Below are 26,879 nucleotides of genomic sequence, written 5' to 3'. Positions count from 1 at the left end.
AACAGGGAATGAGGGCCAAGGCCGGATTCTGTCTTTTGGAGAAAACTCAGATGAGTTTTTTTCCCCCTTTTCCCCAACCCTTGCTTTTTAAAATTGAGGAGAAGAGAGATTATGTGATCACCACTCTATTGAACATCAGAAAAAAAAATTGTTACCTAATAGAATTATAAGTGCAATAATCTTAGCAACAAAACCATGAAAACAGCATTCTACACAATGGAAAAATACAGATTTATGTTTGAGATTTGCTAAAGCTTTGCAGAAAATGTCCTGCATTTGAAGCATGGTAAATACTCAGCCAGTGAACTTGGTGTCTCCAGATTCATCCTATGCCGGAGTCCAGCTCCAGCCGGGGTGGGTCTCTCGTAGGAAAGGACGGCGTCGGCGAATGAGGAGACACAGACACAGGGTCAGGGTGCAAGCATCTCCTCCTGACAGCCTCGGAGGAACTTTATTTATATGTTAGGATATTTTAGTTTTTCCAAATCTTAGATCATTTTCTGGATTACAGCCATAGCCTTCTTTCATTTTTCCTTGTAATGATTAACATGACCTTTATTGATTTCTGCTTATTGGCTTTCGCTAAAACTAAAAAACAGTACGCAAAGAGAAAGGTGCTAGACAGAGCGTGACCGTCTTGTTATTTTGTTCTATAGAAACTAATTCTTCGTGGAATTAGTTTCATTATGATTGCTTAGATAGGCGTAACTAAGATGAGTAGTCACTTTATCATGAAACCCCAGAAATATTCCCACAATTATAAAGTTTGCCATAAATAAAATGAAAAAGAATAGCAGGAGCCAGCCCAGAAATATTCCCACAATTATAAAGATTGCCATAAACAAAATGAAAGAGAATAGCACGAGCCAGCTGTGGAGGCTCCTGTTTTCAGGATCGTCCCCCATACTTGGACCTTGTCAAACAGCATGAGTAGCTTGGCTCGCGCCAATCCTACTCAAGGCGTGGTCCACAGCCCAGCGGCATCAGCACCACCTAGAAGCTTCTTAGAAATCCAAGATCGGGGCCCCACCCGAGATCTGCCAAATCAGAACCTGCATTGTAACAAGATCTCCGGATGATTTGTAGGAAGGCTCTAGCCTTGGGGTCCTGGTTGACTAAGGCAGGAAACTTTGCGGGATTCAGTCAGGACTCTGAGACCTGCAGAGGACCAGTGACCTATGATTTCTTAGTCCGTCACTCTGGAAGTTAGTGACGAGTTGTGGTCATAATTTTTGGGCTCGGCCACTAGGCATTCTGGGAGCTTAGGCAAGGACTGGGAGGCGGTAGAGAGACGATGCTGCCGGCTGAGGCAGCCGTGAAGGTGGACACAGAGGCACAATCTTCCACACGTGTTAGGCCTGGCAACTCGGGCTTGGTTGGGGCTGGCATCAGTCCTTGGGTTCAGCTTCCAGACTCTGGGAGAAGGTCCAGGGCTGGTCTGGCTGTTGTCCGCTGCAATACCTTCTTTCTTTACCCATGTAAAGGAATGAAGACGAGGGAGCCTGTCCGTGGGAAGACCAGCAGAGGACACTAAGGTATTCTGCTTTGCCTGCAGGAAAAAAGATCCAGGGCTCACGGGCCCTTCTAAGGATGTTGAAAGAACTGTTCTGGCAGAGCTGAGGAGCTCGAAGCCGTGAGACGAAATCTAGAAAGGCTATATGAATTTCCTGGGCTTTCTGGAACAAATTACCACAAGCTCGGTAGCTTAAAACAACAGAAATTTATTTTCTCCCAGTTCTGGAGGCCAAAATGTCAAAATTAGTATCCCTGACCCAAAATCAAGGTGTGGGCAGGACTGCATCCCTCCAGAGGCTCCAGGGGAGAATTCTTCCCTCGCCTCTTCCAGCTTCTGGTGCTGCTGCGTTCCTTGGCTTATGGCGGCTTCGTTCCAGTCTCCATCCTGTGGTCACCTTGCCTTCTCCTGTTCTGTCCTCAGATCCCCATGTCTGTCTCACAAGGACACTTGTGATAACAATTAGGATCGACCCCCAAAACCCTGAATAATCTTTCATCACAAGATCTTTGATTTGCTCACATCTGCAAAGAACCTTTTCCCCAATAAGGCAGGATTTACAGGTTCTAGGCACTGGGACTTGATATCCTGGGGGGGGGGGAGGCGGGCATTTTCAGACTACCACGGATTGATTTTGGATCTGGAGAAACGGCTTTCCAGCAACCTGGACTCCAAGATCAGAATAGGCTGCTTGGGAGCAGGGGGCCCCCCGGGCAGGTGCGGTCAGCAACCTACACAGATCCCCTCGACACTTTACTCCAGGTGCGAAAGGCTGCTTACTGCAAAACCCATAACGCTGCCTGAGGGCTTCTTTCTGCTATAGAGGCAGGCTTAGCCTGAGGGCTGTATGTGCCAGAAGAGCTGCAGAATAAAAAGCCTCCAGAAGCACTGCAGAATAAAAAGCCTCCAGAAGCAGCCCTCAAGCCATAACTGACACAGTTTGGAGGGTAAGTACCCCAGCTGCCACGGCCTTCCGCGCGGTAACGCTGAGCTCTGTTCGTACCGCCACACAGTTCTCCAGTGGGAAAGAGCTCCAGCTGCCCACAGCTAGAAGCTGGCTTGATAGTACACCGTCCCTCGGCTGTTGTACCCTTCCTCTCTCATCTACATCTCTCCCTGAGATCACCTCCTAAATAAACTACTTACGAGGGTCTGCTTCTGGGGGAGACCAAGCCAAGATGGTTTAAGAAGTGGTTGTAGGAAGCAAACTCTGATTCTAGAATTGGATCATTTGCCCACCTGATAGCAAAAGAGCACCACTGTGGGTGGCCAGATGACCCCCCGTGTTCTGTGCATCACAACTGCTAAGCACGCTCACCTTGGGGGGCGCCTGGGTGGCTCAGTCGGTTAAGCATCTGCCTTTGGCTCAGGTCATGATCCTGCGGTCCTGGGATCGAGCCCCACGTAGGGCTCCCTGGTCAGCGGGGAGTCTGCTTCTCCCTCTCCCTCTGCCCCTGCCCCCCGCTCGTGCTCTCTCTCTCTCTTGCTCTCTCTCTCTCTAATAAATAAATAAAATCTTTAAAAAACTTAAAAAAAAAAGAATTGTTCCCCCCTCAGAGAGTCGTAGTGAGGATTAATAACAGGAGGCTCATCCACGGAAGATCTCTGCACAGTGGAGCGCGGGAGGTACTCAAGTAAATGTTGGATGTTATATAAGCGTAGATATAAAATGCTGCGGAGAACTTCAAAAGTACTACCAGGAACATGCTTCTAATTTATAAGCCTTCCTAACCCACAAATATAGCTAGTCTCCTCCCCCAACAAAATCCACACAGCTTTCCGAAAGTTTCAAGATTAATGATTCCCTCGGTCCAAGACAGCCATCAAAACCCGGCATCCCATCTCCTTCAGGGGTGTTAATGGCCTGGCACCTGAGCCCGTGATTTGTGAGCAAGGCCCATAAAGCAGGGGAGGCGAGGCAGAAAGATCTGGTTAATTCCCACTTTCCAAGGGGTTGTTATTTAACTCAACCCCCCTTCAGTCCTAGAGTGAATCACAAGCTGCCCTCATCAGCCTCTGCTCCGGGAGAAGACCCACCTCCGGGAGAAGATCAACACCTCACCTCTGTCCAGCGGTCATTGGCACCTGGGAATCAGCAGGTCAGTTTGATTAGACTTCGGGGTAGTTCCCGATCACAACCCATCCCCCCACCTCTGGCTCCCAAACCAATGGGGATCTGCCTCCATTAAAGTTCCAGAGGAATGACCGCCCAGTCTGAGGTTCACGTTCATCAGCTGCAGAGACAGGTTGGAGGTGAGGTGCCAGCTACAGGGTGAGACCTGTGGTTGGCTGTGAAATTAATGAATTTCCTTCCTTAACCTCCTGCATGCATAATCTACCCCAGGCAGTAAACAATCAGGAGCCCAAAGAAAACACTAAGGCAGTAAACACCCATGGTGTTATCTTGAATTTATCATGAATTCTGAGTTCTATCTGGATGAACACATTTTTGAAAATACACTTAAAAACAAAACCATGCAGAACGGACGGTAGCTTTCTGGAGAAGTCAGGAGGCTGAGAGGAACCTCTCAGGGTCTCCACGGTGAAATCACCAATTGAATCAGGGTGGGGCGCGAATGTGCTGGTGACCCTGGTTTCTCACTGATAGGTCTGAAGGCAATCCAGCCTTCCCCTGGCCCAACACACTCTCCAGTTGTTTTGTAACTGGTGGGCAAAGCCAAGTCTCTCCAGCCAGCACAAAGCCTCCAGTCTGCAGAGAGCCCAGGAAGAGGGGTGGGGGGCTCAGAATGGCCCCCCATGCTGGTGATTTCAGTGGAAGCTTTGTCTGAGATGGGCGGCACGAGAGCAACCCCAAGCAAAGCCCGTGGAAGCCAAGAGAAGAACTAGAAGGAAATCCATTTACTAAGGCCCAATTTGCACTGTAAGGTATTAATCCTTCTCCTTTTTAAAATTCATTCCTTAGCGAATTTAGCTAATAAGGATAAAGTGTTCCCTCCTTGGGCACTTAATCTATTTCAAGCACTGGAGTTAGCATTTTACATACATCCTCTCCGAGGCCCCATGCTGGGCCCTGCGGATTTGCTACCTAAGGGCACCCACAATTGCCTTCCCCTTGCTGACGAGTCTAGGGTGCTAAAATAGTTTATTTCCCAGACCCCGTTGAAGTTAGGGGTGATCATTCACTGTAATTCTAGCCAACAAGACATCCGCCAAAGGCAGGCTCCCCTTCTGAACACAGAATGCCTTGTTCTTCTTTCTGACCAGAACACAAACGAGAGGCTGGATTTGGAGCAACTATTTTGAGTCCATGAGGCAGCAAGCATAAGGACAGAGCCAATATTCTAAGGCGGGGGGCCGAGAGGAGAATTTGGGCCCCTGTTGGGAGCCATTGCAATGACTCTGGACCATCTACGCCAAACTTCTGGTGAGGCCAGTTTAAAAAATAATCCCTCTTCATCTATACCAGGGTTAATTGAGCATTCTGTTACCCCCAGTGAAAATCACTTTGAACCAATAGATTCCCGTTCTACAGATAAGAAAACCAAGGCTCAGAGAGCTGAGGTGACCCACTGAAGTCCCCATAAAGATAAGTAGCAGTGCTAGGATTCACTCGGACTTCATGTTTCTGGTCATTCAGTCTCCCCCGCCCCCCGTAGCCTGGTGCCTGAGCCAGGAATCCTATGCATAAACTCTGCAAGGGTTTTTGAACGTCACATTTCTTAAATGCATTACCCCAGGAACAAGCCGGGAACAATCCAGGTGTGTCGCTGACAGCTATAATTAAGGCTAATGATAATATGAATCCTGATAATAGCTAACATTTATTGATTGCACACACATTTACCCCAACAACAGCCCTCTGAGGTGTTTACTCTTCTAATCACTACTTTGCACCAGACGAAACCGGGACACAGAGGGGATAAGGGACTTGCGCAAGTTCTCACAGCCCATGAGTGGCTGAGCCAGGGTTCCAAGCCTGGCCCCAAATCCCACGTGCTAGCTACCCAGCCGTGGGCAGCAGTGATCTCAGCAGCTCGGGTGTGCGTCCCCATGCCTCAGGAACAAAGCCCCTTCGACTATCCCCTGCCACCCCCAGGCCAAGCAGGGTTCCGCCAGGTGCCATGTCTGTCACCTGTTAGAGGGAAGGGAGTGTGAGGCCAGACTGCCCTCCTCCGGTCCCTAGCTAAGCTCTGTTCCTGAGCCTGCAGACAGACTTCACCTTTGTGCTCTTGATCTGGTATTCGTCATAAGAGGCAGCCTGCGCAGTAGGCAGATTTCCCAAAGTGCGGGATCTCAGTCTGAAACAGAAAAACAAGGAGCCCCTTCTCTCTCTGTCTCTCTTTCCCTCCCCATTCCATTTGTCAATACTATAGCTTAAAAATTACTTTGGCCGGGCCACAAAGCCACACAACGTGCAGCCAGAAGGCTCCTCTTGCCAGCAGTGTGCCCCATGACCTGGGACAAGTCACCCCTCTGTGCCCCACCTTCCTCAGCTGGGAGCTTGCCCTCCACGGAACAAAACACAAATAGATCAAAAAGCCATCGTGGAAGTTTGAAGAAAGCCGAAGAGGAGAAGCAGGTGGAGAGAGAAACATTGGTGATTCTATGCCCACAGAAAGCTCCTAGATTTCGGAAGATCAGGGGGTGTCCTCTCCCTCTGCACCCGGCGGAGGCCACCAGGGTGTTGCTGTCACTCACCTACCGACCGGTGGGACTTGGAGACGGGGTGAAACGGCGCCCAGCAGCTCCGACTCGGGGCCAGGCCGCCCACATTCAAACACTGGGGCCTCCTCTCTCAGCTCTCTGCCTGGGTCGCCCCATCTATAAAAAAAAAAAAAAAAAAAGAATAGGAATAGCGCCGGCCGCACGAGGTTGTGGGGAGGATTTGTTGACTCAGCCCAGGCAAAAGCATTAGAGTGATGCCCGGCACACAGGTGCTCTCCACAGAGGTTGGTCAGTAGAGTCGAGGATCCTTGAGATACAGTTGCTCCCTACAATCTTCCAGGGGAGGGAGAATGGAGGTTGTCTGGGTGCTAACCAGAGGAACAGGGGAGGAGCCGGCGCCCCAGCTTCTAGAGATGGAAACCAAGGTTAAGTGAGTTGCCCAAGGTCACGTAGCTAATGATTCCCGTTCTACAGATGAAAACCAAGGCTCAGAGAGCTGAGGTGACCCACTGAAGTCCCCATAAAGATAAGTAGCAGTGCTAGGATTCACTCGGACTTCATGCCTCTGGTCATTCAGTCTCCCCCGCCCCCCGTAGCCTGGTGCCTGAGCCAGGAATCCTATGCATAAACTCTGCAAGGGTCGCGTTTCTTAAATGCATTACCCCAGGAACAAGCCGGGAACAATCCAGGAGTGCCACACCTGCAGCTCAGACCGGGTCCTCTGATCTGTCTCCTGTCTTTCATGGTCTCCAAGGACTGAGTTGGGGGCCACAGTCCAGGGCTCCTGGCCTTCCCTGAGAGGGTCCCCTGAGGTCCAAGGGCGCAGCCAGGACTCAAGGAAGGAGGACAGACCTTCCCGGGACACCCATGGTGGATTCCTCCGCCCCTCGCTGGCCTCCACCCTGCTCCAGAGCAGAGGCTCAAGCGCCACCCCTCCCTGGCATTCTTTGAGGGAAAATACATGCGGGTTACACAACCCTTATCATCCCCGTCCTCTGTAACACGATACGTGTTCTTTGTGGTAAGGAAGGACATTTCCGACACGTTTCAACCCTGCTGCCTGAGGATGTGGGGACAGCTGATCCTGCGTCAGGTCCGGGCTAATCCAGGCGAGGCGGACTGGAGCAGGGCAGGGAGACAGCTTTCCCTGGTGGCGCATCCCCACCCCAGCTGTGCCTCTGCCACATGCTCCCGCCCCCGCCCCCCGACCTGTGAGGATACCCTCTCATCCAGGTCTCTCTGCAGCCAGGGCAAATTTTTCCAGCTTTACTTTCTTTGTTTTATCAAAACAGTAGCTGTTTGGTTTTGCTTTTTAGTTTTTAAAATACAAAATCATGTTTGAGTATTGAGTATGCTGCTCCAAAAAATACCTGTCACAGCTTCCCTCCCACTCCCCCACCGATTTCAACATGCAAGCAGAGGTTAACTCGCCACCCCTGAGCAGACCCCCCCAGAATGGAGGGGAGCAGCCCACAGATGCTTAATGCTACATGGACGGCCGCACTGTCAGGGAGCCCTGCTGAGGCTCCCACCCTGTTTCCAATAAACATCTTGGCCAGAACCAGGGTCTAAGATGCCATAGAAAGCGCCGTTCTGGACTCTGGTAAACAACCGAGACTGATGTGTTTAGAGGCGCCAAGAGAAAGGAGGGTTCCAGCTCATTTCTGAGGATTCGGCTTCCACCACGCATCCAAAAATGCAGACACAGCATGTGGACTAATATCCAAGCACCAAACCAGGGCTCCGGGGAGCCAGGGGCGCCCACTTCCCAGGGCTGGCCACCTGCAGCCCCACTCACTGCTGTGGGCGCGTGCTGGGCACTCAGCCTGTCCCTCGGGGAACTCTGACCCTTCTTGGCCTCTCCATCTAGAGGTTTCCCTTCACGACGGTGGGTCACAGTTCACTCAGTCCCTGCCCTCTAAGAGCAGTGAAACCATAGAAGCCATCTGAGGCTCTTTCCCCAGGCCCAGGGGTGTTCTTTCTGTCAACATTCAAGTAGTGAGTAACTTCCAGTGTCTTCTATGACCTGGATAGCCCTGCTAGCCACAGAGCCGCGTGCGGTTCTTGTGATTTACCTATTTCATGGAGAAGGCAACAGAGAAGTGAGATTGAGTAAGACGTTTGTCCCGATGCTCCCCACCCATTCTCAGTCCGCAGCATGCCATTTAGAACATGCTGGGCACTCAATAGGCATCTGAAGAAGAAATAGTAAATGGACTCCTGATATGTCAACACTGAGCAGAGGGGGCAGTGAGGAGAGGACAAGGGGGTTCCTGCAAGGCATTCAGGAACATCAAGTGACACAAGCTGGGGCAGACATCATAGACTCGTGAGCATAGAGCTGGACGGTGTTTGGGAGAATATGTTTGGTTGCAAGTAAAAGAACCTCAAATCAATTACCTTAAGCAAAGAAAGAAAGAAAGAAAGAAAAAGAAAGAAAGAAAAAGAAAGAAAGAAAATTGGAGAAGGTAATTGGCTGATATAACAGAGCAGCTTGGGGAGCTACTGTCCGGCATAGCTGGATCCAGGATCTGAAGTGATTAAGGCCCTTGGACTTCCCTTCTTGGCTGTCTCTTGGCCCACTATTCTTCTGTGCTCCCTAACCCTCCTACTTAAGCTCTGTTCATGCAGCCGAACATGGCCCCCGGCAGCCCCTCAGTCCCACCTTCCAGCCCGTGTGCCAAGTGGCCGCATGCCTCCTCCATCAATAGCAGCGCGAATGCTCCTGGAAAAGCCTTCAGATTGGCAGAGAGGGACGACGATGGTCTTCCACCAGGACTGTGCCGCGGGATGACGCTGTGGCCAAGGGGACACTCTGACCTCTGGCCCCTCCCACCCCGGCCACCAGGCCAGCTGTGGCGGTTTCTGCGCAGAGGCCCCTCTGTCTCCCTCTCTGTGTCTCCCTCTGTTCCTCCTCCCCTCCCCCATGCTCCCTGCCCCACTGGTGCCCCCGTCTCATAAAACTGCTCACCGTGTCCTCCTGGATTAACTCAGAGAAACGCAAACTATAACATAACCCGGGAACACCGTCCTGCAATTAGTAAAGTATGAGATGGAGAAAAACTGATTTATGGAGCAAACCTCCACTGCAAAAATCTAAATGCAAAAGAATTGATCTCTATGAAGATAATTTCAGCAAAATGGAAACGGAAACATCGGAAATGGTTTAACTCTGCTGTACGGAAAATTGATAAAGGCATTGAATTGGCTTAATGGAGTTCCCTATGGAATTCTGGTACTTTCCAGAGGAAAACTCATCACTGTTGACTAATTCTGATTAAAATGCTTGCATTCAAAATGTCTTGAGGTCAAAATGTCCACAGGAACAGAACATTGGGTCAGAATATCCCAAGCCCTGACCAAGGGGTTGGAGTTTTGTCAGCAGCCCCAAAGGACAGGCAACATGGGGGGACGCAGCGCCCCCCAAGAGAGAGTGGCAGGGGGCGTGAATCCATCTGGACAAACACTGTGGAGGGAGCGAGTGGGGGACACAGGAGCAGACACACCCCATACAGATCCCCTACAGGCCCCTGCTGGGGCTGGAATGTCCTCTGGTTGGCAGCCACCGAGTCCAGGGTAGTCAGCTCAGGTCCCTGCCGAGACCTGGCCTGGGGACAGCAGGCCTGTGGCCCCCTGCCGGCCCCGCCCCCACCCGGCCGCCTGGCGGCTCCCACCTACCCCTGGAGGCCTGAAGCCCCACAGAAGTCCTCCCTCCCGGGCCCCTGCATTCCAGCTGAGGTTAGAAAGCAGAAGGTTTCCACAGATGCTATTTTTTCTAAATGACACTTATTGTTTTTGTCTTTCTGACCACAAATACAGTGTAGCAAAAGGCAGAACTTTTGGGAAATGGAAAAGCGAAAGGGAGACACATCACTCCCACCCACCGCACCAGGACGCCTGGGTCTCCCAGCCCCAGAGGGGCCCCTGCTGCGCCCTCAGATCAGGGGCTCCCAATTCTTCTCCACCTTCACCTTCTGAGGAGTCCCACAGGGTGGCTGTGAGGGGAAATCAGTGACTTCCATGCCTAGGCTTCTGTCATCCCGACACGTGCCCTATCAGGTTAGGACTCTTGTTATTCCCATTTTATAGATGGAGGAAAGGAGGCCAGAGAGGTACAGTTATTTGACCAAGATCTCAGAGCTGGGAAGTGATAGAACTGGACTCAGGCCTCAGTGCACCAGTCTCTGGAGCTCTTGGAACCTCATGGTTATGCATGGAGCAGGGAAGAAGAGGAGAGGGGAGGGAGAAGAGAGGGAAGGGAAAGGGGAGGGAGAGGGGAGAGGGGAGGGAGAGGAGGGGAGGGGAGGGGAGAAGGAGGGAGAATGGAGAGGTGGGGAAGAGGATGGGGAGGGAAGGGAGCAGAGAAAGGGGGGAGGAAGTGTTAATAAAGGATAAAACACAAAAAGCCTCCACGTGTCCCTGGTCACTGCTCACTGGTCGGGCTACGGGGTGAGGCGCCCACACGTGGCCCCCAGGACTCCCGGGAGAGTACGGAGGGGACCCTGAACTCCTGGTCAGACCCTGATCTTCCCCATGCTGCTCCGACACTTGTCTTCCCAAATCAGGAAGCCACACTCCACTGCCTTTAGGAAACAAAACAAAACCAGCTGCTATTTTTAAAAGGATATTTTTATAGAACAATCTCTGGTGTCCTGCAGGAATTTCAGCCCCAAAGCCCCTGGTGATGTGGTTTCTGGAGGAGTTAACGCACATCCTGTTGAGCAGCCCAGAAGCTGGATAATTCCTCCCCTCTGTTCTCTTGCTGAGGAGGCAACCCATCTTTCAGCAGCTTCTCGAATTCCCACATGGGCTTTCTGAGCCCGTTTTCCCCAGCACCTCTCAGCCCCTGCCTCCTGTCAGAGACTGGGAGATTCCAAGCTACAGAGAAGCCAATGTCTGCCCCTCGGGGGCTCACAGCCCAGGGGACACGTGGACCCGCACGGTGACACCCCATGGCCCTTCACCCATATTTGCCGGGGGCCTGGATGCTGGGTGCCATGCTGAGGCTCAAGGGTGAGTCTGCCCAGCCCCAGCGGCCCTCAGGCTGCCCACAGTCCAGTCCTAGGAGACCAAGCACAGGGCCAGGCAGCTCAGAGAACAGAGGACTAAGAGATTCCTTCTATGCAGGGATCAGGGTATTCACGCGGAACCTGGAGGGACAACGTCAGCTCACCTGGTCTGAATGGCCCAGGCAGGGGACAGCAGAAGCAAGGGCAGAATTCTTGGAAGAGCTAGAGGTTTGGAGAACTTTGGGCAGTTTAGCTTGTCTGGCGGCAGTGGGCTCCGGGTGTGTTTGCCAGAATGACCCAGGATACCTTTTGAAAAGATTCAGGGTTGCCCTCCCTTTCAGCCCTGAACTCCACATTCAGGTGCCCTCGGGCCTGTCTTGTCAGCTGAGAGCTGTAACCCCGACAGTACTCAGGGCCCCGGGTAGCCAGGATTTGCCCGTTTTGTAGCTCCGTGATAGTAATAGCTAAACACGCTGAGTGGTTAATTTATGCAAAGCACTGTTTCAAGCTAACAATTAGCAGAGCCCAGATTCAAGCCCAGGAGTCTATTATCCAAACCTAATACTTATAACCCAGGATGGCCTTGTATGGGTGTTCAGGTTGCACACTGCACATGGGTGCCTTATCTGTGGGGGCTTCACTCACATTGTAGACATGGGGCCCAGAATGCACGGGAGGGCATAGCGTTCTAGACACCCTGGCCAGTCTGGGAGACTGAGGAGAAGGGGAAGGGGGAGATCCCGTCTACATCAACGCACACCGCAGTATACACGGGCAGAGGGGCAGGCACCCTCACACTCACTCACTGTGGACATCCCCACGTTGCCTCTCCCACCCCCTGTTGCTGTCTGAGGCCCGATTTGTACTTCTTCAGACTAACCCAGATACAAATGCTCCAGGCCCAGAAGCTGTGTAAATGGGGAGGAAGGCAGGTGTGCGTGCACTTGCACGCGCACACTTATGTGCACCCAAAGCCGCTGCCTGCCCGGGTTCCAGAGTGCCCCCGTCCCCCAGCTCCTCAGATTGTGCCGCGTTGGACTAGCTTCAAAACATCTTCCTTGAGCGAGGAGCACTGGGGGGCTCACATTTGTGCAGAGGCACCATTGGAAACGACCACGGCCTTGCGACTGATGTTCCAGGCCCTCGAGGGCCAAGGCTCAGCCTGGCTCTAACCCAGAGGAGCAGGCCAGGGGCTGGTGGAAAAGAAGCGTGTGAGAGAGGTGCACCCACCACCGCCTCGCTCTCCTGGCCTGTCCTGCACTCTGCTAGCCCCAGCAGCTCGCCAACAGTCTTCATCAAAAACCACAGACTCCGAGGTGTGTCCTTTGGAGAATGTGCTGGGGAGGAACAACACTTCCTGTTCCCCCAGCCGCCCTTCTGTTCCCGGCCTCCTCCTGGAAGTACTGGGTGCATTGCTCTTCAGGCTGGCCACACCCCAGCTAGCCTCAGAAAGTGCCTGCTGATGTCCCCTCCCCCACCCTTTCTATCTTTCCCCTGCAAATGCAACCGGGAGCAGAGCAAAAAACCTGTGCATCAGCTCATTATTGCTGCCTAACCAGTCATCCCACGAGCAACATGGCAGGGAAGGCTGGAGAGGCAGACCAGGCAAGATCCAAAGCTAGACCTGGAAGGGGCCAAAGGGACAGCAGAGTGACATTCAGGGAAGGGACAAGAAGGCAGACATGGCAGAGGCGGAAGGGAAGATGTGATGTGTCCTGGAGAGGAGCAGCTGGGGGGAGGGGCGGGGAGGCCACCCCCACCTCCCTACAGGATACGCACCAGCCAGCCAGCAGGGGGAAGGATGGGAGGGGGGTGACCTCCTGTCTCTCTGTCTGCCATGCGCCCATCTGGTCCACCACCGCACCTTGCTTAGCTCTTCATGCCGTCTTACAGAAATCTGAAGTGGTTCTATCGCTTAAAAATTGGGAGATTTCTCACAAATCAATCAATGTGATACGTCACATCTACAAGAGAAAGGATAAAAACCGTCTGATTGTTCAATAGATGCGGAAAAAGCATTTGACAAAGTACATCATCCATTCATGATAAAAGCCCTCAACAAAGTAGGTTTAAAGGGAACATACCTCAACATAGGTCTTATATGAAAAACCCACAGCTAACATCATACTCAATGGGGAAAAGTGGAGAGCTTTTCCCCTAAGGTCAGGAGCAAGACAAGGATATCTGCTCTCAGCACTTTAATTCAACACAGTACTGGAAGTCCTAGCAATCAGACAACAAAAAGAAATACAAAGCCTCCAAATTGGTAAGGAAGAAGTCAAACTTACACTATTTGCAGATGACATGATGCTATATATAGAAAACCCTGAAGGCTCCACCAAAAAACTACTAGAACTGATCAATGAATTCAGTAAAGTAGCAGGATACAAAATCAATGTACAGAAATCTGTAACATTTCTCCACACTAATAATGAAACAGCAGGAAGAGTAATTAAGAAAACAATCCCATTTATAACTGCACCAAAAGTAATAAAATATCTGAGAATAAACTTAACCAAAGAGGTGAAAGACGTGTACTCTGAAAACTATAAAACATTGATGAAAGAAATCGAAGAGGACACAAAGAAATGGAAAGACATTCCATTCTCGTGGATTGGAAGAAAAAATATTGTTAAAATGTCTATACCACCCAAAGCAATCTACAGATTTAATGCAATCCCTATCAAAATACCCACAGCCTTTTTCACAGAGCTACAACAAACAATCCTGAAATTTGTGTGGGACCACAAAAGACCCCAAATAGCCAAAGCAATCTTGAAAAAGAAAAACAAAGCTGGAGGGGTCACAATTCCAGACTTCAAGGTATATTACAAATCTGTAGTCATCAGAACAGTATGGTACTGGCACAAAAAATACATCCACAGATCAATGAAATGGAATAGAAATCCCAGAAATAAATCCACAATTATATGGTCAACTCATCTTCAAAAAAGAAGACAAGAATATGCAATGGGGAAAAGGACAATCTCTTCAACAAATGGTGCTGGGAAAAGTGGACAGCCACATGCCAAAGAATGAGACTGGACCACTTTCTTACATCATATACAAAAATAAACTCAAAATGGATTAAGGACCTAAATGTGAGACCTGAAACACTAATTTGGAAAGAGATATGAACACCTTTGTTTATAGCAGCATTACTTACAGTAGCCAAGGTATGCAAGCAGCCCAAGTGTCCATTGACTGATGAATGGATAAAGAAGAGGTGGTGTATATATATATATATACAATGTAATATTACTGAGCCAAAAAAAGAATGAAATCTTGCCATTTGCAACAACGTGGATGGAGCTAGAGAGCATCATGCTAAGTGAAATAAGTCAGAGAAAGACAAATACCAGATGATTTCACTTGTGGAATTTAATAAACAAAACAAATGAACAAAGGGAAAAAAGAGAGAGAGAGAAACCAAAAAAACAGACTATTAACCATAGAGAACAACCTGATGGTCACCAGAGGGGAGGTGGGTGGGAGGCTTGGGGGGTGAAATAGGGGATGGGGATTAAGGAGTGCACTTACTTGATGAGCACCAGGTGATGTATGAAGTGTTGAATCACTATAATGTACACCTGAATCTAATATAACACCAGATGTTAATAAACTGGAATTAAAATTTTTTAAAAACTGGGAGGTTTCGCACACAGGCACGCAGGCCTGGCTTTCTTCTGTGCCGGGTACTGAGCATATGCTGCCGGTTCAGGGCAGGTGGGCTCACCACTTCCCTGCAGACCCCCCTCCTTGGGGAGTGGCTTTGCCCCATCCACTCTCCACATCTGAGCCAGCAGCCTGGACCCTCAGTCAGACATTTGACAGCCGCAGCCCTGGACCCCACACCCACGTCAGGTACGGGGGAGCCCCTTGTTGAGACTGTGGTTCGCCGTCAGGGCTCATCCTGAGCTTCGATCATAATCCCAGAACAGAGAAGGGTAGTGCGTCACCCCGTCACATTCCACGGAGCCGACGCCTGGGGAAGGGAGCTGAGGCTGAGCCAGGATTCCAACCCAGGCAGCCGAGTCCAGGGCTCATTGCCAACCCCTTGGCCCATCCTCCCCGGGGCGGGGGAGGTGCTGGAGGGCAGGGGGAGGCACTGAGCGAGGGCACCCATGCCAGGCATCATCAAATCCCACACTGCCTTGCCCGGCCTCCTTGCTTTGAGGACGCCTAGACTTTGGGCAGAACTTTCCTCCTGCCTTTCCTTCATCGGGGACATTTGCCACTTGACTTGGGGGGTTTTGCCGTTGGCAAAACTGATGACGCATTTCTGCCCATTGCCATTGTTCCGTGACAAACAAGAACACCCTTACATCGTGCATGGCCTTATACTCGGGTTTGGCTAAAGCTAGCCCAGAATGTTCCAGAATGGAAGCACGAGACAAGGGTGGGTGAGGGGCAGACGTGATGGAGACAGCACTGTCGACAGTGTGGCCCTCGGCCCCAAGAGGTTGTGGGGAGCCAGGCTCCCGGGTCAGCGGATTCGGCGAGGGCACCCCCAGGCCTTCCTGCGCTCCTCTGTGAACAGAGGCTTGGAGGTGGGATGTGAGGCCTGGTCCCCGGAGCAGTGAGGGGTCCGTGTGACTGCTGTCAGCAGGGCCACACGAGTCAGCTGCTGGTCTCAACACTCCTGGCAGGGGGTTTACAATCTCACCTGCCTCTTTCTCACGGCTGAGAAACCTTGACTTCCTGATCACATAGCTTTCACCTCCCCCTTTGCCAGTTTTTCACACTCACACTCTGGGCTTCTAGAGCCCGCTTTCCACACATCGGGAGAAATGAATACTTTTCATGGGAAAGCCCCACTTCCCGGGGCTGGGGCCTGGACACCGTCCGGTATGGGGGGAATGGACCCACCTCTCCTAGGGGCCCAGCAAGGAGCCGGCGCTCCCGGGGCTCATCCATGAAAGCAAAATGTGCCGAAGACCACCTGGGGACAGGGGTGGGGTGTGCCCCGGGGTCAGTCCCAGCTCTGGCTCTTTCCACACTGCAGTGGGCACCTCACTCCCCATGGGCATGGCATGCTGTCGAAGCAGCAAAGTGCTCCTCGCCACATCGTGTGGCTGGGCTCAGGCTCCGATTTAACCGTGTGTAGATGGCAGGGTGTGGGGTCACCTCTCCCGGCCTGTATCCCCCAGACTCTGGAGCTGGTGGGAGCTGCATGGAGGAGAGAAGGGACTGAGCACAGACAGAGGACTCGCTGCCCCGTAGGGCCTCCTCCCAGCGCCCACGCAGGCTGGGGGCTGGCCCCCCAGAATTCCAGCCTCACGCCCACAGATGGAATTTCTAGGAGGTCGAGACACCTTCCCAATGTCACTGGCTGAGCCAGAGGCCTCTAGAAGAACAGAGTGTCCCCGAAGTTCACAAGCCACCCCGTACTCTTTCCTGGGACATTGGCTCATTTCCGTGCCAGCTGAGGGCCTCTCGTTCATTCTAAAACACAGCACCACAGCTTCATTTGAAGAGAATGTGCACACTTTGCAGACACAAACAGCTCAGAAAATAGGTCAAACCCGACGCGCGCATCCACACCGTCTTTTCCAATGCTTCCCTCAAAAATCAAATTGGCAATGTATGCAAATGAGTTGTGAGAATTCATTACGTTAATTTATCTAATTTCAGAGGCAAACCTGAAGCAAACAGCGCCTCATTCCACAACACTTAGGACCTCTTAGAATATTGATTTCAGAGTTTTATTAGCCTCGCACCAAGGCCCTTTTATAGCCCAGAGGTATGGGATCATCAATTTTCTCATGAATACAAATGTCCCTGCTCCAAGGTCCCAACATATGGTTTCCCAAGGTCATTTCCAGGGGTGACCTGCATGCCAGGCCACCCAAAGCTCAGACTCGGGGTGTATGGGAACGCTTGGCAGGAGCGTGGGGCCATCTGTCTCGGCAGGATCAATGACTGAGAACACGAGCAGCCCTTGCAAAGGCATCCAGAGTAACAGGCATGGAATTAAGAGTCTGTCACCTTACTGAGCATCATCCACGGCCAGGGTGGCCAGAGGCAGAGCTGTGCTCAGGGCGGATGAGCTTGATGAGCAGTGATGACTTCATCATCTCCTACCTCTTAGGGGACCAATGTGATGTCTTCGGCGTGACACATTTCACCGCAAGGAGCCCAGATTTACCCCCCTGCCAGTCTGTACCACACCCCGTAAAGGTGGCTAAGGATAAGCTTCATCCAATCTCATGAAAGGAAAGTCACTACGGCCGGCTCCTCAAAGCAGCCAGATGGGCATGGAACTCTGTTTTATGTGTGGGACCACACGGAGCCCTCTCTGCCCCCAAACGCCTCTGCAGCCTGTTGGGAGCCAGAATCCCCTGCACTTTGGGTCACAGGCCCTCGAGTTCGGCACAAGGTAAAGCATACAGATCTTAGGGCACCCACATCTGCCTTGGAATCCTGGTTCTGCCTTGAAATGCCTTATTGGCCAGGACACATCTGACCTCCGGAAGACTCGGTTTCCTCAAACAGAAAATGGGATGATAACACCACCTGGCAGGGCGGATTTGAGGATTGGCAAGAATATATGCAGCCATTGCAGGAGCACGATAGGAGGGGCTGTTTTTAGGACTAGAGACTGTTGGCGATCATTCATCCCCCGCCCCGGCCTCCATGGGGTTTCTGCACTTTCCTGCCCCGTTCACGCTGGGCTTGGCCATACGGCTTGCTTTGGCCAATGGGATTTGGGTAGAAGTGACAGGCCTTAAGGGACATGGCATGTTTCCACTCACCCCTTGAGGAAAACATGCCCTAGCCAGGCTCCATCTCTTCATCCTAGACCCCAGCACAAAATCTAACCCACTGCCTGAAACAGCCACCCATCCAGGCCCGGGATTCATCCTACAGACCCTTGATCTTGAGAATGAAGACTTGCCGCTGGAGGCCACCAAGTTGGGGGCTGGGGGTTGGTTTTGCAGCATTTTGAGACAATAACTAACAGACTAGATACGTGAGCGCCCTGCTTCTGTCTTCAGCCCCAGTTGTGTCTACATTTTGGCAACGCTGGCCTTGATGCTCATAGCATCTCCCTAGGGGGTAGTGGTACTCTTCCTGGCCTCGTTCCAGCTTCGCCTCTCACACCAGCTATAGCAGAGGCCAGGTGACAGAGCAAAGACCCTCAGCCGAGGAGGGTGGGGGGGACAGGAGCCCTGCACGGGCAGGCACCATGCTGGGGACGCCATGCGTGCTCCTCCATGACCCCTGGGAGTGGTGAGGCCAGAATTTGAGCCAAGAGCCTTCTGACCCCAGAATCTGTGTCTTCACCTCCGTGCAGTGGCTGAAGTTCCAGTTTCTCCGGGCAAGCAGAGTCTCCTAGCAATACAGAGGCCTTGTGTTGGAAGGGATTTACGCAGTTCCCTAGTCCAATAAATAGCAGGTGAACCATGCAACATGGCTGTGTTTGTAGGTCAAAACAGTCAAATATTGGCAATTGCACAGCTTCACCAGATTCACAGCTGGTTGAACAACCAAATTCAATCCTACCTTAACTGGCCAACATTCAGTTCCTATTTCCCTGTGCGGTTCATGAAGATTTCGGGAGGGACTCTCCAATGCCCTGCCAAATTTCAAAATAGCCTACGTGCAGGGCATTTTCCTGGGACACCCACAGTCACCCCATGGCCAAGGGAAATGGCATCACTCTGGCTTGCTGACAGTTCATTTTCAAGTGCACGGATTGAGCACCAGCCCTCTGCTCAGCCCTGTAAGTAAACAAGTAAATAAAAGTAATAACAAACAAACCAGACTTCTTTGTGACCCCCGCTTTCCTTTCTGTTTTATAATGTGTCCCGGAATTCATGCCAAGGATGAGCTCAATCAAAACTACAACCCATCAGCCTCAGATTTAGAAACCTATCCTTTCTCTTTCTGAAGTATCAGGAGATTCGTCAGTCACCACTCCTGTTGTGACCAGTTTTTAAAGACCATCCCCACCCAAATTCTTTCCTGCTGGTCTCCACCCTCAGGCCTGTGGGTTTCCACACTGGCTGGAGTCCCCGAAGACGAACTCTCCAGTCCTGGTCAGCCTTCTCCCCACTGAGATGCTTTTATTAGGGAAGGGAGAGACAGGGCAGGATGCGGACGGTTGCTGATGGATCGTGTGCTGGGTGCCAGGCCTTGAGCTGGCCCCAGACGTGTTGTTATTTCCATGAATCCTCACATCATCCTGAGGTCATGACTGGGGCCTGGCCGACTCCGAGTCCATCCCCATCCTCACGGGGAGGCCCGAGTTCCTCACTATGTGTTGGTTCTTCTGCAAACACTCCCCGGTTCCTTCAGTGTAAGAAGAGCCTCCCAGCTGTAGCTGGCCTCTGCTAAGCCAGGCCCCCTTCCTTCCTGGTCCCCCAACCTGGAAGTAGGCGTGGGTGGTGCAACTCAGCCGCCAAGAGCAGCCTGTTCCTCACAGGACACAGTTTGAAAAGTCACACAGCTATCGTTCCCCTCTGGCCCAGCTACCTAAGTGCCCTTCCTGTCTTCCTTCCCACGCTGGGAGCAGAGCATCCAAAATTAAACTGCCTGAAATAGATCCACTTGGCCCGGAAGTGGCCAGAAATGCTCGGGGCCTCCTGGAACTTCAGGCAGCTCAGCTCACCCCATGGAGAACTAAAGGCAGCTAATTATGGGCAGCTCAGATGACGGGCAGAGGAGGCGGCCAGCCAGGAGGGAGGTTCTGTCCTCCACTTCCTCCCCATCCTGTTTTACCTCCAGACTTCCTGTTGCTTTGCGTCTCCTTTACCAGATTTGCTCGAGCCTTGCCAGCCTCAGCCGACTTAGCAGAACTGGAAGTCAGAGTCCTTGAGCAATCGTGCTTTTGCACAGTCCATTCAAACCTCCTCGCCCTCCGGGGCCTGCCCACCCCTGGCAGCCAACGTCCCTATGCTCCTTCCGTAGCGGCTTGCCCTGGCCAAGCGGATGGGGAGAGACCAGGGCAGGCGGACGTGAGGCGGGCAGGGGACTGACCGCGGAGACGCCGGCCCCCTAGCCGAGGATGATGGATGGCCCAAACTGGCAGGTCAAGGTTTGGATGCTGGCAAATGGGCGATTTCCAAATGCTGCCTTCTGCAGGGTGGAGGTGATGCTAAGGCACGTGGAGAGGAGAGGCCAGTGGGGGCTGAGTGTGGACTGGTGGGGCTGTGCTGGGCTCCCCCTGTCTGCGCAGCCTTGGAGTCAGTCCAGGAAGAGACCCCCACTCCAGGGTCTCACTTTCCAGAAGCCCTGTGTCTGCCCTGCCTTCCTGAGGTCCCGCCTGCTATGGAGCAAGGGGTCCAGCATGCCCAGAGGCAAGCATTTGTTCCTGGGGATCCCTGGCGTTGTGGAACACGATGATATGGGTGGAGGCAACAGGATGGAGAACGGATAGAAGTTGGGGTACAGAGAGCCCCCCCGTAAATCACAGAAGGGAAACACAGAGCCTAGGCAGGCATCGGTGCCTCCCGCAGTATCTTCCCTGAACCTGGAAGCTGTGGTCGGCTCAGCCTCCCTTCACCTGGCCCCTGGGGCAGCTTCCTGAGCTTGTGACCCCGGCGGGCACACGGGGCTCCACACTCAGAAGGGCCTGGTGCTCACAAGGACAGGGTACCTGACGTTCTCTTGTTGCGTCTTGAAATTCTTAATGTTCTCTTTGAACTCTTGTTATTTTGTAAACGCCGTGGGATGGGACATGGAGCCTGCATGTGAGCGGAGGAAGTAGGCACAACGTGCCCGTCTGCACCCCTCCCTGCTTTCTCCTGCTCCTACACCACTGCCCTGCTCACCACGCAGCCTCTGTCACACGCGGACCTGGTACGCCTGGCCCCACGCCGAGAAGGGTTCCTCACTTGGTTTAATACTCCGCTGGCGCTATCTTAAATTTTTTAAAAGATATTTATTTATTTATTTATTTATTTATTTATTTATTTATTTGACAAGCAGGGGGAGCAGCAAGCAGAGGGAGAGGGAGAAGCAGGCTTCCCGCGGAGCAGGGAGCCCGATGCAGGGACTCAATCCCGGCACCCCAGGGTCACGACCTGAACCGAAGGCAGACGCTCAACCAATCTGAGCCACCCAGGCGCCCCCACTATCTTAAAACTATTAGTGATTCCATCTTTGCAGTTGTGTTTTGTAAATGAGATGCACTGGGACAGCGAGGCATGCACGTTGGGGGGGGGGGGGTGCGGTTCCCCGCTGCGCTGTACACGTGCCATTCCGGTGGGCCCACGGATGCGTGCAATTCAGCCGGACTCAAGTGAGTACAAGGTAAGCATGTTAGGTCTGCGACCCAGTGAGGCTGCCGGCAACTCCAAGAGGCCAGCCTTCCGTTTGGATCAGAACTTCTCCAGAGCACACGCACACGCGCGCGCCTTGCTCGTTCTGAGAAACGAGAAGGCCCGAGGCGCTGTGACACCCTCTCTTAGTTGTGTCCCGTCCCCGCATTAGCCAATCACTTCTGCTGACGTTGAAGGCACGAAAGGAAGGGGAGAGACGGGGCCCCCAGAGTTCCCTTTTCGTCGCCCTTCCTCACTCAGCAGGAAGGCGGAGGCGTAGCGTGTGGGCAGAAGGTGATTTCATCAAGAAGCAAAGGAAAAATAGTGGAGCGTTCCCACGTTTGTGGTAAGAATGAAGTTCATGTGCGAGCAAGACCTCTGAGCTCGGCCGCGTCATTTCAGTGATTCTGCTTACAGGCTAAAGGCTTGTGTTTCCATTTAAAACTGGGATGACACGGTATAAAGATGAGTGGTAAAATGTGTGCTAATGATTTTAATTTTTAATTTCTCTTATTTAGAATATCATTAAATAGCAAATAAAAACGCTATGATAAGACAAGAGAGGTAATATGGAAGAAAAGAGAAAGCTTTACATTTTAGTGCCTTTAAATGGCACTCGTCCTTGCTTTTTGAACAAAAGGCCCTGCATTTTTGTTTTGCCTTGAGCCCTGTGAATTATATAACCATCTCTGCTGGCCAGCTCCTGCCTACTCGTCTTTCTGTTTAGGCATCACCGCCTCCAGGAAGCCCTCCCTACCTCCGCAAGATGTAAGTGTCCCACCCGTGTGCTCCCACGATAAACAGCACACCACGCATCACTGTGCTCTAATTGTCTGCTTGTCTGACCAGCTGCTTCTCAGCTGGACAAAGCTGCAGAATTGGATCGCCAGATTTACAACCCTCCAGAGCCCTCTCTACCTGTCCTCAGCGTCAGCCCAGGGCCTGGGACATAACAAGTGTTTCTTCGCAGTTGGATGAATGAATGAATGAATGGAAATAGTGTGTCATGTGCCAGACAGGGTCCTCAGCATTTTGCATATACTGCCGGATTAAATGAATGAATGACAGCACCAAGATTTCTTAGAGGCCCTGACCAGTGAGCTTCCCCTGTGTGACCCAGTGTGGTTCAATAATCCTTGGGCTCTTGGCCATGGCCCCCATTTTGGCCTCCCTCCTGTCCTTCCCTCCTTATTGTGGATCTATATGCTGACAAAATGGCAGGTTCCTTGAGGGCAAGAACCCCAATGTGTGTATCTGGGCCCCAAGGGTGGCCCAGAGTTTTGCACAGAGTCAGTACCCATGACTGTTAATAAGTGAATTCGTGAAAACAGCATCTAAGAGAAGACATTCTGACCAAGGTGATTTAGATCCTGATTAGTACATTCCAAACCAAGCCACAAGTCACCCATCTCTTCAGAATATACAAACGAAAGAAGGAAAGAAAGAAAGAAAGAAAGAAAGAAAGAAAGAAAGAAAGAAAAGAAAGAAAGAAAGAAAGAAAGAAAGAAAGAAAGAAAGAAAGAAAGAAAGAAAGAAAGAAAGAAAAAGAAAGAAAGAAAGAAAGAGGGGGGAAGGAAGGAAGGAAGGAAAAAGGAAGAAAAGAAAGAAGAAAGGAAGAAGGAGGGAGGGAGGAAGGGAAGAGGGGGAAGGAAGGAAGGTAGAAAGAGAGTGGGAGGGAGGGTCTTATTATTTTTTAAATCACACTTCTGAAAAATGTCAATATCATTTTTTTGCAGGACTAAAAACAACGAAAACAGAAATCAGACACTTGGCAAGTCTGCCCTTGGATGCCGATGACAGACTGCCAATCTTCAGGCACAGGTCGGCCACTGCACATTAGAGCAGGCTCACTTTCCAGATCCAGAATGCACATTCCCATATGGGTCTTTGGCAAACCATGATGCCAAAGTGTTCATCTTTGGGATGTTTCCCTTTCAGTGAGTGTGGAGCAGAGACTGGCTGCTTGCTCACTAACTCCATTTCTTCCTCCTGGGCACACAGAAAGACTCCATCCCAGCCTCTCTAGCAGTTAGACTGAGGCCCTATGACTGGGTCCTGGCCAAGGAGATGTCAGCAAAAGCAATCCATGCCGCTTACGGGATTGGCCATAAGATCATGGACATGGTGCTCCCCTCCCCTTCCAAGGCAACCCCGGAGACCATGTGTTGAAAAAGATAATGTCACAGGATGGAAGGAGCCTAGATCCCTGAGTCATGGCTTGGAGGAGCATTGCCCAACACACATCAGACTGGCATGAATGAGAAACAAACTGCATGGTGTTTAGCCATTGAGACATTGTTACAGAAGCTAATGTTATTTTTCCTGGCTCACACAGAATGCCAGCATACCTCTTGGTAGGAATGCATTCAGATGCAAGTAACTGAGAAGCCAGTCAAAGTGGCATAACATGTTTTTCTGCATGGCAGGAAGTAAGTCTTGGAATAGGCAATTCAAGAGTGGACCAGCTCCTCAAGGACACCGGCTCATCGGTCTTTCTGCTTAGCCATTCTTGGTGTGTTGGCCTTTGTCCTCATGCTTGTCAACTCAGAGTCACAAAAGGGCTGCAGTGCCTCTGACATTCCATGTGCATCCCAGGCAGCAAGAAGAGCATAGGGTAAAGGGCTGAAGGGTTCTGCCAGTCAGATCTGTCCCAGCTTTTACTTCTACTCTACTTCTACTCTTGCCAACTTCTACTTACATTTTACGGACCAAAATGGCATCACATGCCCACCTGAACCAACGATTAGCCAGTAGGAATGATATTATTACACTGGCCTTCATATAGTTGTGATTCGCCTCCTGGAGCTGGGGTCCGGGCTCCCCATTCCTGAGATCAGGGAATCTACGGACTGCCTGAACAAACTGCAGATTTACTGGTGGGAAGAACACAGGAGTGGATAAAGGAAATTTTCAACTTTTCACATTTGGGGGCCCTGTTCATGGGCTCCCAGGGAAGCTCTCCTTTAACATTTACCGATGTCCAAAATGATTCGGCAAAACCTCAAAGCACGGGCCCTAGTTCTGCCCCGAGCACACGTTGTACGTCTGCTTTATTATATATATAAAAAAAAAATAACCAAAAACGAGTATTCCAAACATAAAGATAAGAAAAACAAAACAACAACAACAAAAAAGCCTCCCTGGCTCCCAAAAGATTAAAGTCATACAGTCTTGCACATATTAAAAACATAAGATAAGGTCTGCAACTTTCTGGAATGTCCTTGGTCATGATGATTTGTAGCTCTTTATGTAAAAGACATATCACCCTGAACCAAATGTTCCTTCCCCAGAGCACTCTCTTCTTTGTGAAGATTATGTATCCTGGGCAGCTGTTCTAACTTGGGCTTGAATAAAACTCTTTTCCTTTCTTTTTAAAATTTTTTAAAAGGTTTGTTCATTTCGCATCAGTAGGAGTGAAATAGATGTTGGGTGGTCAACAATAGCCTTCCCCAATGGCTGGCACCCTCATATTTTTCTTTCCTTCCAGTGCATTCTTTCTCCAGAAGCAGTTGCAGTTATGAGCGACCAAAGAGATGCCTGGCTGGATCCTTCGGCCTTCAGATCCATGGGTTTGGGCCTCAGCTCAGCTGACCATTTGGTCATCTTGCCCAGAAGACTGGTTCACATGGAGTCAAATGATGGCAAGCTAGTAGTCAACCAGACAAAGGCATCTCACACTGGAGGACAGAGGTATCTAGGACAGCTCTTGTCTTTTCTAGGATACCACTGATTTCCATAGACTGGTCGTCAGAAATTAACAGAGCTATTTAAAAATTAGATGTTCAGTGCTCATGAAGGTGCAGTGAAATGAACTTGATCACAGGATGCCTGTAGGAGGGTGAATTGTTGCCATACCCTTGGAAAGCAATCTGGCAGCAAATATCATGAGTCTTAAATATATTCAAACCCTTTGATCTAATAATTCCACTTCTGGGAATCTCTCCTAAGGAAATAATTTGAATACTGAAAAAGCTTTTTGCACCGAGATATTCCTGGCAGGATTACTTATAATAGTGAAAACCTAGAAACAGCCAAAATAACCAGCCATTGGAGGACAACCACTGGAATAAAAATATACATTCTATATGGAATATATTCTATGAAGTGGAGGTGGGACAGATAAATGGATGGAGGGATAGATCGATGATAAGACAGATCAATGGTCAATAGGATGAATAGATGGATGGATAGATACATAGATTCCACCCAATGAACTATATACATTCATTAAAGATGATACCCCAAAAGGTCTACAATGCAAAAAATGTGCTTGGATAAAAGACATAAGTTAAAATAATGGGTGTGATATAATTATTAGTATGTGGAAAAGGCTGAAATAAAATACTCCAAAATGTAACCACGAGTGTTGAAAGCATGGATGATTTCTGTTCCTTCTTTCTATTTTATGCATTTAAAGTTTTTCTTTTATAAGGATGCACTGTTTTATAATAAAAATTATTTTAGAAAAATATGAGGGTTGCTAAGTGAGCATGGAAATTGGATGGGGCTAAGGGACAGTTTGTTCAGCTGGGACAGCATTTGGAGAAGTTGTCCTGCCCCGCTCTGGGCCTCTCTCTGGTGACCGCAATACTGGTTCGGCCAGTTTCAGGGTCTTTCTACTCCCCACCCCTCCTTGGGAGCAGCCTTCTCTCCCTCTCCAGTCCTGGCAGAGGCCCCTCCCACACTGGCTCTCAGGCTTCAGCTGCGGTGCGTTAGAACTTTCTACAGGTACCTTCAGTTCTGGTCACCTTGACTCAACTTGGCCACGCCTCAAGCTCCAAACCAACCTTGGGGGTGGTCCTCCTGTAGACGGAACCTCGCCCTTGATGTTTGCTCACCCTGTGCTCACACAGTGGTAGCTTTGGCCAAGATTGCCCCTAAATGCTGGACAACTTTTTGGAATCCCCTATATACCAAGTAGGAAAAACAATCTCAGACTTCCTTTTATTTTATTTCAATATCCATTATTATTTGAATTTATTCTATTTGAATATCCATTATTGTTTGAATATCCATTCAAATTAGATTCTGGGATTCATTCATATTTGTGTTCCTGCTGCTGTTCAGTTTTACTGCTCTAGAACATCCCAATGTCTAAACAGACCATAATACATGTATCTATTTATCTGTTTCTGTTGCCAGGATTTGGGCTGTTTCCAACGTTTTAATACCAGCAATGGTGCTGCCATGAACATTCTGGTAATACCTAGGAGAAGAATAGCTGGTATGCAAGCTATGTAAAGGCTCAGCTTCATGAGACAACGCCAAAACGCTTTCCAATATATTTTCGAGAGAAATATATATTTGAGAGCAATATAATTTTGAGAGAAAAAGAGTAAGTCCAAAAAGATTATACAAACTCTCTGTATTATCTTCTCAAATTTTCTGTGAATCCACGACTGTTCTAAAACTTAGTTTTTTTTTTAATTATACAGCAGAATACCCTTTTTAAAGCTAAAAATGACT

General features: G+C 50.4%; 2 long non-coding RNA genes across 5 annotated transcripts; one reads left to right on the top strand and one right to left on the bottom strand.

Moving 5' to 3' along the window:
• Positions 1-410: 410 nt before the first annotated feature.
• Positions 411-7,078, bottom strand: LOC118519600 (uncharacterized). 3 transcript variants are annotated; one of them, XR_004909237.2, is made up of 4 exons: positions 6,802-7,078; positions 6,173-6,295; positions 5,607-5,772; positions 411-1,946 (listed from the first exon to the last, which is right to left on the bottom strand). It is a non-coding gene; the product is annotated as an uncharacterized LOC118519600 (long non-coding RNA). The 3 variants fall into 3 exon arrangements; XR_004909235.2 differs by having other exon boundaries at positions 411-5,772; XR_004909236.2 differs by having other exon boundaries at positions 411-5,772; positions 6,840-7,078.
• A 12,755-nt stretch (positions 7,079-19,833) lies between these two features.
• Positions 19,834-26,842, top strand: LOC118519605 (uncharacterized). 2 transcript variants are annotated; one of them, XR_013449568.1, is made up of 4 exons: positions 19,839-21,759; positions 21,932-22,181; positions 23,150-25,103; positions 26,556-26,842. It is a non-coding gene; the product is annotated as an uncharacterized LOC118519605 (long non-coding RNA). The 2 variants fall into 2 exon arrangements; XR_013449567.1 differs by lacking the exon at positions 26,556-26,842 and having other exon boundaries at positions 19,834-21,759; positions 23,150-24,790.
• Positions 26,843-26,879: the final 37 nt, after the last annotated feature.

Source organism: Halichoerus grypus, chromosome 7 (genome assembly GCF_964656455.1).
Source record: "Halichoerus grypus chromosome 7, mHalGry1.hap1.1, whole genome shotgun sequence".
Classification (NCBI taxonomy): Eukaryota; Metazoa; Chordata; class Mammalia; order Carnivora; family Phocidae; genus Halichoerus; species Halichoerus grypus.
This window is presented reverse-complemented; position numbering and strand designations above follow the sequence as displayed.